Consider the following 9422-nt stretch of genomic DNA (forward strand, 5'->3'; position numbering starts at 1 on the left):
AGGCAGGTGCTCCCGAGGAGAGACATCTACCCTCCTGAAGAGGGACATAGCAACACTTTCTCGAAGAAAAGCACCTGGTCAGCATCACCCATCTCCTTATCCCCTGCGACACAGAAACGCCCCTCCCCGTTCAGCCCGGACACACTGCGCAGGGACAGGACTGAGCGCAAGCCAAGAGCATCTGGAGGAAGCGGTGGGTACCATCCTGCGCCCGTGTTATGGACTGACCCCACAAACAGATATTGCAGTGATGGAACAAAGCCCTCTCCTTCATCTCCTCCATTTGCTTTTATTCAAGGATGCTGCAGTAGGATTATTTGGCTTGAAGAATAATACTGAGAATTTATCAAGCCAGTTTTATATAAATGGCGTTTCCTCACCAGGAGCTGTCAGTCTGCCTTCCCCCCCATCCCCTGCCCTCCTCACAATTTTCTAATTAAGAAAAAGACAGAGCAGGAAGTGAGCAAGTCAGAGGGCTGGGCGATAAGAACAGATACGACAAACAAGAAAAAGCCACTCTCTTGTACGAAGACAGTTTTAAAAGAAAGGTGTCATTTGCCTTTTAAATCCTGCTAATGCTGCAAAGAGCTGCGGCTGCTGGAGTCAGAAGCCCCGAACGCTGGCCCCGTGGTCACAGCCCCTGGGTGCCTCCAGCTCCCCAGAATGCGGGCCATGGCCACCGCTTACAAATCTGAAGTAAAACAATTGAAAACACCATGTTTGTAAAGAAGAGTACCTTGTTGCAGGCCATCTGGTGGACAGCTAAGCTGAAACAGATGTGCGTTACTGGCCACTGAAGTTTAGCTGAAGCACGAGTTACTCACCCAACATCTGTACTGCTGCATTTCGTTTCGCACCGCTCCAAACCAGGCCTCAGAGACATTTAAAGATAAAGGGGCTGTCAAAACACAGGCTGACCTGCTCTGATTATCCCAGATACCTCCTATGTGTAGTTTTGGTTTTTCTTTTAAATATGTAGGCTTAAAAAAACATTAGTGTGGGCATAAAATATTACTCAGCTGCATGGTTCTTCACGCTCTCTTTCTAAAGAGTCGTAGTTTCAACAGAAAACTCAAGAGCATCCACCTGTCCTTGTTCAGTTAATTTTCTCCCTGTGGCAAGTCATATCCTTGCACATGTACAATTATTCAGAGCAACCAGGCATTGTGAAATCCCTTTGGCAAGAAGAGGAAACAGATGGTTCTAGAGAAAATATTATGCTTTGGGTCACTGATTTAGGTCAGAAAGAATAGGTGAGTCCCATCACACTTTGGACCAACTCGACGGTCTTAAAAAGATTCGAGTGCTGGAAGTCTCAATGAGAAAGGAGACACACACTAAATCAGATTAATCAAGCCACATGTTCTTCCCTTCCAAACATTCTAACAGAAGTTGGGTTTTGGTTGTGGGTTTTTTGTTGTTTGGTTGGGTTTTTTTTGTTTGTTTGTTTTTTTTAATTGAGTCCTGTATTACTTTAAAGAGAAGGAAAAAAGACCTAGAGGCTTGCATTTGAGCAATCCATCTTTCTGCTCTCCATCACCCAGCTCTCCACTTACAAACAACATTTTTCCCTCGTATGACTGGAGATAAGGAACATGGAACTTTTCTGGAGAGTTCAGATGGGTGGAGGAAGCTGGAGCTTTGGAAGAAAAACCCACTGGCCCTGCCCTGGCAATGCACCAGTACCCTTTGTGGAACGGCAGTAGCATCCCACAACTCTACCTTGGGCTGTCTCCAGCATTTTGTGGTGCAGTCACCAAGCAGGATTCACATTCCCTCACCAGCTTTTCTACTTGAACTGACTCACAATGAGCGTTATTAACACCAGACTCAGGAATTATGGAGGGCTAGAAAATGTTTGGCCACAACATGCTGGTTGCACACACACAATCAGAGCCTGACATTCAAAATATCTCCGAGAAGCAGCTGCTATAAAACTAGCCGCATTTCTTTATTTGTACAATCCAAAACAAACAGTTTGGTCCCCAGAGACCCTCTCACTCTGCATTTGCATAGGGTCTCAGCCCATGGTCAGCATGCTGCTGCAGGCACAGCAGTAGGAATATTCGCAGATAAATCATTCATATTATTGGCTAACGAGAAGCAAGGCTACCAGAACACCAGCCCTCCCTCCAAACCCAACTTTGTTAGCTTTTCATTAAGGTGTCTCAATTGCATTTCCCATCCCAGCCATCAACAATAAAAGTAAACGTGGTCGCTGATTCACAGCACGCCAGGTCAGCAGCCCCGGCAAACGCTGCCCGCCGCGGTGCTGGGGGCCTCGCTGTCGCTCCCCCCGTGCCTTCGGCTCAGACCAACCACGGTAGCCCCAGGCAGGGGCACAAGCCGCTCTCGGGTTTGGTGCTGGCCACAGGCACGTGGCGAGGGGGGCACAAGCCTGCCCATACGCGCTGCCCCACGCCAGGGCGGCACCTGGAGCCCTTCTCACCCCCAGGAGCAGAGCTGTCTTGGCCCCCCGCCTGGAGCTAACGGGGACAGCCAGACCCCAGCTCCTGCTCTGCTGGGCAGCCGTGCCCCTTCCCTTGGTGGCCGAGCTCCCTCGGGGTGTTAGCACGTTGCTTTTGCACAGTCATGGAGGAAACCCTGCAAGAGGCTGCACGGTCCCTTCGAGGCAAGCTCGGCTCAGAGGCAGCTCCCGGCCAAGGGATGCTGGCCCAGCTTTCATTCCCAGCCTTGGTGCTGTGAAGCGCCAGGAGGGCAGCTGTGGCCCACAGCAGGGCTAGGAGGCTTGCAGAGATATCTGCCTCCTCACTGGGCATAGGAGCTCTAGGTTTTACAAATTGGTAGGAGAGATCTGCCGCTGCCAGCTCAAGCTCCAGCCCCCCAGCTCGGGAGCTGCCAGATGGGGAGAACACAGCTTTTTAGACTCTGCTCTGACCTTTTCCTGGCAGCGGCGTTCCTTCGGGCTGGCTGGTTGCTGCATGCAAAGCGAGCTGAGAGCTGCTCTGCCTTTCAACAAAGCACTGCTTTTCCTTTGCAGCAGCCTCCCAAAAGTCCCATCTCCTTTTGGGCACCTCGCCCTTGACATATCCACTGTAAGACCCTTCCTGTTATTCTCCCACACCTCCGTAGCACACGCATGTTTATGACCATCTGCAACAAGCCGGCAGCACCATTATTTTTCAGAGCAGCGAAAACACACTGCTAGCCCAGACACTTTCACTACAGAAGGATCGGGCAGGGAAGGTAATGGCCTAGGCTCACCAGGGAGGAGTGGCCACACATACAGCGAGCAAGAGACCTTCCACTGGGAATTTTGTTCCCAGCATTCGACAGAAAACCTGCACAGAGCAGCTGTAACACAGCAGCGTTCACACCATTACAGCCACCGCCAATGCTACGCGACGCTGCCTACCTCACTGCGACATCAGCTTCACGGCAAGCACCATCACTGCGAGTTTGCTGCCAGCTCGCACGGGAGAGGGGGTCCCCACGACCGTGTCACTGTGGCGGTGGGCGCAGCACCTCCTCCTGCAGGGCGGCTCGCGGGGGGCAGTAGGAAGTTTGCTCCTCACGCGAGAGCAGCTGCTTCTGACACGCCGCGGGGACACAACCACGAGCATGTTGCAACACCACGGGGACTCCCAGCCAGCCCTTCCCCATCCCACCGTCAGAGCCAGGCAGAGAGGAGCTTTTTCTAGCGCGAGCGTACCACTGCAGAGAAAAAGGGAAGGCAGCTCAAAACCCCCTTTGCCGCATCAGGGGCAGGAGAAGGATGTTCTTTTTTCAGCCAGAGGGGCCAAAAACTTTGAGGAGAAGCAGCCAGTAGCCACTGCAAGGCGCAGCTAGCCTGCAAGCTAGAGAAACAGAGCCTCAAAGCAAGCCAGCTACTCACTCCTGGGCCAGTGTCCCTGGTGACAAGATAGCAACTCCCCGAAAAGGTCCCAAGGTGAGAGGACAGGCTCTCCCAGCCGACGAGTCCCCCGCAGCCAAAATGGCTGTTTCAGGTCGTGTGCCCCGTGCTCCTACCGCAAGGTCAGACCCGCCGTCTCCAAGGCACAGCACCCTGTTTCTCTTGCAGGGGAGCCACCACAGGGCAGACCAGCCTGCCCCGGGGAAAGCACTGCTGGCGCTGCCCCCGCAGGTGGAACTGCTCCCCTGGGCGCCCCTCCTCTGCTGCTCACCCTCCCGGCTCCGGCTGCACACCGGTGCCTCGCCAGACACAGCAACCTGCCTCACAGCAGGGCAGCTCCAGCAAAGCCTGTACTGGGAACAGGTACGGCTGTAGGGGAAAAAGATAAAGAAAGACCCAAAAAATTGTCTGGTCTCTAACTGTCAATCAGTAGATCAGCCAAGAGCCTAGGTCCCAGCTTCCCACAGCCAAGGGACACAAAACGGGTGCCAACAGCCCTGCAAGGGACCGGGTGCTTGCAGATTTGTCTAGGCGGCCACATGCCCTGCTGGCTTCATTCTGTCTCGCCACTGATCCACAGCACAGCGCTGGTACAAAGTCGCTCCTGCCAACTGTGATTTTTACCCATTGAAGCAGAGAAGAACCCTACCACCACGATGGCTATGCATCTGGACCTGTGGAGGAAAGCTGCTACGTCCAAATACCGTGTTGCCACCCGGTGCTGCACAGTGTGATGGCACTTTAAACACAGCCTGGAAAACCCTTGGCTCGCAGCCCTGCTCCAGCTCTGCCCAGCTCGTTCTCCCTTGCCACCCAGCTCTGGCACCCTGAGACAGGCACAGCCCGTTGGCATCCCCTGCCCGTGACCCTCCACATCAGGAAAACGATTTCCAGGCCATCAGCATCCCGATTGCATCAGTACAAAAAAACCATCAAAACCTCTCCAAATATAGTCAGAGGCACAAGCCCTCCGTGAAGCCAATCAAGCAAAACACACATCAGACCACCCTGTTTTCTGTAAAGGCCATTAAAAAGTTAGAACAATTATCAGTCTGCAACTGATTTTTCCAAGTATCCTATCTCTTCAATGAAGCATTCAATCTCCTCCCACAATCTCCCCAGCAACTTTCCAAAATAAACAGATAAATACAGAAAGTAAAACAGCCCCAATATAAAATTTCAGCCAGATTGGATGAATTTGGGGGCAGCTTGTAGAGACTGTTTGGAAGCGTTTGTCAGGGAGATTCCAGCCTTGCTTTTTAACATATGGAGACAGAGTGGCAAGTTGTCCCTTTTGCCCATGTTTCAGTACCTCAGCAAGGAAAACGCCAGGAAAGGAGAAGTGAAGAGGAAATACTACATTTCTTTTGAGGCTGGTTTTTTTTTTCTGTCGGGTTTTATTTATTTATTTATTTTTATTTAATCTCCCCTCCTACTCGCTGCTATCTCCAGACCATTTCTCTGTCCCTACCACCTGTTTTCAGTCTCCTTTATCAAGCAGCATCAGGCTTTTCCTTTTCCCCGTTATTCCTCCTGTTAAGGACTGTTAATGCCTTCCTGTGCCGGTGGATCTCCCTGGCTGATTTAAGCACGGTGCTACCTGCCTGGTCCCCACCAGCCGGCTCTGAGGCTGCCTTGCCGACAGACTCCCTCTGCGGTCTCAGGGCAGCCCTTCGGCGCCCTGTGCTCTGTGCCTCCCTCTGTAAAATGGGAAGAGCACATCCCGCGAGTGCAGGGAGAATAAAACACTGCTAATAAGGCTGAGGCTCCTGAGCAGCCTGGGGAGGAAGCATCTGCCCAGAGATGCCCCGTAGGGGCCAGGAGGGAGGAACTGGCAGGCCTGTTGCTTTCCTCTCTGTCTGTGTCCGCTTCTCCCCAGGGCCCATTTTTGTACAGGGTTTGCAGCTGTGGGTGGGCTCCCTGTGCAGTGGGATGCTCTCTGAGGCTCTGCGGAGGAAGGAGCAGAAATCTTCAAGGGAGCAGAAACAAATCCCCAGCCCCAGCTTCCTGCGCCCATCCAGGGACCAGACATCCCTGGGAATGTGCGCAGGAAAGGCTGATGCAAATGCAGGTTGCGGTCCTGGGCGATTTGGACACGGTCTAGACAGGAGCTGGGCAGGGTATTTTAGGCTGGAAGCCCACCCTGGCACACTCCATCCATCAGCTGGGTGCCCAGCCTGGCTGGTGAAGGGTGGCAGCACCAGGAGTGTCCCAGTCCAGAGGTACGGCTCCCGACCCGCTGTCTCTAGAGGGAGCTGAACGCTCGTGCCAAGCAGATGCCCAGTTTTTAGACCACCGGATCTCAGGAGTCTAAGCCCAGGTGTAAGCCAGGCCTTGGCTGCCTGTCTCAAAAGTGGGATTAACCACCCCTCCCTCCTCCCCAGTCTCCCCCACCTTCTCCGTCTCCCCAGGAGCTTTTTGCAGCAGCAAATCTCACTTCTATTTGTAGCCAGCTTTCCTTAGGAAGCCAGGCATATGAAATCACTGTTTCCATGTCTGCCTGTCTGTTCACATTGCTCCCCTCCCCCCCCACTCCCCCCCCCCCCCCCAATTTCAGCTAAAATCACCAGAGGGATAGAGATAGTGTAGAAAGCCAAGTCCCTACAAGCTTCCTGAAAATAGCTGAAGACGTACCACTCACACTCTTGGCAAGGGGAAGACAGTCAGTGAGCACAGCCCATATTGGATGCCAGAGTCCCGACGACACAGCACCCCAAGCACCCTGCAGCAGACCCCGGTGCAGCCAGGATTTACACCAGCTGCAGGCACCCGTGTCCATGAGCTGGGAGCACACGCAGGTCATGGCACCCTGAGCCTGGACAGAGCTCCGGGTCATTCACTGCACTGGCTGCAAGGAGAGCCAGGATCTCCGGCTGTTTGTGTTGCCTACGACCAGCCTGTTGGTTGGTTGGTTCGTTGTCCAGCGATGTTTGTGCCTTGGGGGACACTGGGCTTTGTTATAGGATCTGAGTTTCATTAGGTTGCTGGAGAACAGTGGCTTTTCCCCAGTAAGCCAGCAGGACCGTATTCCCTCGAAAACACAGCAGAAACCCAAATACTGTCCTAGACGCAATGCTAGAAAATTGCAAACCTGACAGCCCCGAGCAGATTGGGACACTACCAAAGGCCCAGACAGGCAGAGAAATGGCCATGCCTACACGGCATCATGAAAGGTGCTGTGGAGGCTCCCAAGAGCAAGGACATAAGCAAAATTCATGCCATGCCACGTACAGAAGTGCCAAGACAGCAAACTAGGTACAGCCCAGGCAGCTGCAAGACAGTGAATATTTAAGTCTCGGGAGCAATTCACAGCCAGAAGTTCACAAAAATCTTAGCAAAAGTAGGGGGGAGAGAAGCAAGCAAAGTTTCATCAGCTTAAAATTGTGCTACTTGGTGTTGGCATTCAGGGACGCTAGGCATAAAAAGTACATCTAATCTCCTCAATATCTCGAACACAAACCCTGGTACAGAGGAAGCTTTGAGCGACGCAGCTCCCCAGGCCTGACTTAGGAGTTGTTTATGCCTCCAGAGAAACAGAGCTGGTGGGGTGTAAGAGGAGTCGGGCAATGCATCAGCCTTCCCGGGGAGACGGCCGGGGGGGTCACGGCTTGGCCGGTAGGTCATGGCTCTAGAAATGCTAGGTTATTTCCCTATTTGGGCTAAATGCCCCCACCGGAAAAGGGGCAAATCTGCCACTGAAGAACCAATGGGAAGGAAAAGGGGAGAAAGAAACATTTATCAGATGCACCCAAGGGAACACAAATGCCTTTCTTTGGTGATGTCCACTGCCCCAGCCAAAGGCGTACAGCGCAGCTTTTTTCTTCCCCAGCCGCCATCACCACATCACTGTGCAAGTGTCCCAGCTTCCCTTTTCTAAATAAAAGTGCACCTCTTTGTAGCAGTGAGAAAAAGCACGTGAATGCCCAGGCAGGTGTTGGGAGGGCACACGGAGAGCCCCAGCCTCTCTCGGCCCCTGTTTCCGTCGCTTGACATGTGGATTCCCAACATCTGGGACTGGAGGAGCAGCTTCCCGCGAGGCGCAGGCAGAGAGGAGCCCTGAAATCAAACACTCGCACCCACACGCCCGTGACCTTGTGGTTTTACTACAGCTCTCCCTCTTAGCCTCCAGCTCTCCCCCGTGCTCGCTGCATTTCTGCAGCGTTTTGGCGGTTTGCTTTTGCCCTGGAGACGGAGCTGAGCGCAGGGCTGCGAGCGCGGCTTGGCGGGGAGGGAAGCAACAAGGCTACGATTAAAGAATTAAACTGGAGATGACGGCAGAGCCCCAGCCATGCTTCACCCAGACAAAGCCTACGTGATGCGCGCCGCCGAGTGCCGGCCCTCGCCGCACGCCGATCCAGGCGGAAACGGGGATTTCAAGGCGGCTGCAGGTGCTGCCGCGCTCCCTCCTCGGAGCCGCTCCGGGCGGCACGGCACGGCACGGCACGGCACGGGCGGGAGGGGCAGGGGTGCCGCAGCCCCGCCGCGCCGGGGGAGGGGGCCCGTCCGCGCCCCGGGGGGAGCCGCTCCGCTCCAGCCCCCTCCCCAGCCCCACCTGCCCGGCAGTGCCCGGCCCTTAGGGTAGGGGGAGGCAACCCCCGCCGCCGCCGCGCCTCCCGTCGCGACATGTCGCGACTGGCCAGCGGGGGAGGGGGCCAAGCCCCGTCGCCTGCCTAAAGGTGCCGTGGGGGGATCACGGAAAGCATTCCCAGGGCCGGGCGGGGGCGGGGGGCGAAGCATCCTACCCCCGCCTCCCCATCGGCTCGCCCCCACCCCCCCGCCTCCCCCATCTCCCCCGGCACCGGGGACCCCAGTGCAGGAGCCGGTGCCGGGGCTCGCCGCGCTGGGGCCGGGGGGTCGCGGTCCTACCTGGCGGGGCCGGCTCAGCAGCGGCGGGGCATCGCGGCGGGGCGGGCGGCGGAGCCCCGGAGCGCGGCTGCGGCGGGCGGGAGAAGGGAGGAAGGCGGGAGGGAGGGAGGGAGGGAGAGATGGATGGAGGGAGGGAGAGATGGATGGAGGGAGGGAGGGAGGGAGGGAAGGAGGGATGGATGGAGGGATGGAGGGAGCGCACACGCCGCGCCCGGGGATGCGCTCAGCCGGTCCGCCCCGCAGGCAGCCCCCCCTCCCTCCGCATCCCTCCGCGGCGCTGCGCGGGCAGGGAGAAACCCGCCGTCCCTCCTCCGGGGTGGCAGCTTCAGCCCTCCTCCTCCTCCTGCTGCTGCTGCTGGAAATATTTCCCGATTTCCTCCTCGGAGCTAGGGACTTTGAAAGGCAGGGCTGGTTGCGGACCCACCCCCAGCAGCCCTGCCCGCCATGCCTGGGGCAGCCCCCAGCCCTGCCCCGTACTGGCCAGTCCCCGGCCATGCCCCCCTGCCCCCCGCCCTCCCCCCAGCCCAGCCAGCCCGACCCCATGCGCACCCCGCGGGAGGAGCGAGCCCTGCGGGAGGTGGCGGGCAGGGGGGGTGCGAGGAGCGCCTAGCTGTGTCTGTCACCGTCCCCTACAGCGGTGCCCGTGGCTACTGTGGGGGGCGGGAGGCCAGAGGCATCCCCG

At 56.3% G+C, this 9422-nt stretch overlaps 1 protein-coding gene across 4 annotated transcripts in view; it reads right to left on the reverse strand.

The window, feature by feature from the left end:
- Positions 1–8791, reverse strand: part of SLC8A1 (solute carrier family 8 member A1) — a 116083-nt gene extending 107292 nt beyond the window's left edge. For 3 of the 4 annotated variants that reach the window (XM_037392534.1, XM_037392533.1, XM_037392531.1), the window contains exon 1: positions 8741–8791. The gene's annotated coding sequence lies outside the window, so the exon portion shown is untranslated. Of the gene's footprint in view, positions 1–3376; positions 3564–8740 lie in introns of those variants that run through there. The other variant, XM_037392532.1, reaches the window with a different exon arrangement.
- Between the last annotated feature and the right edge of the window lie 631 nt (positions 8792–9422).

Source organism: Falco rusticolus, chromosome 6 (assembly GCF_015220075.1).
Source record: "Falco rusticolus isolate bFalRus1 chromosome 6, bFalRus1.pri, whole genome shotgun sequence".
Lineage (NCBI taxonomy): Eukaryota > Metazoa > Chordata > Aves > Falconiformes > Falconidae > Falco > Falco rusticolus.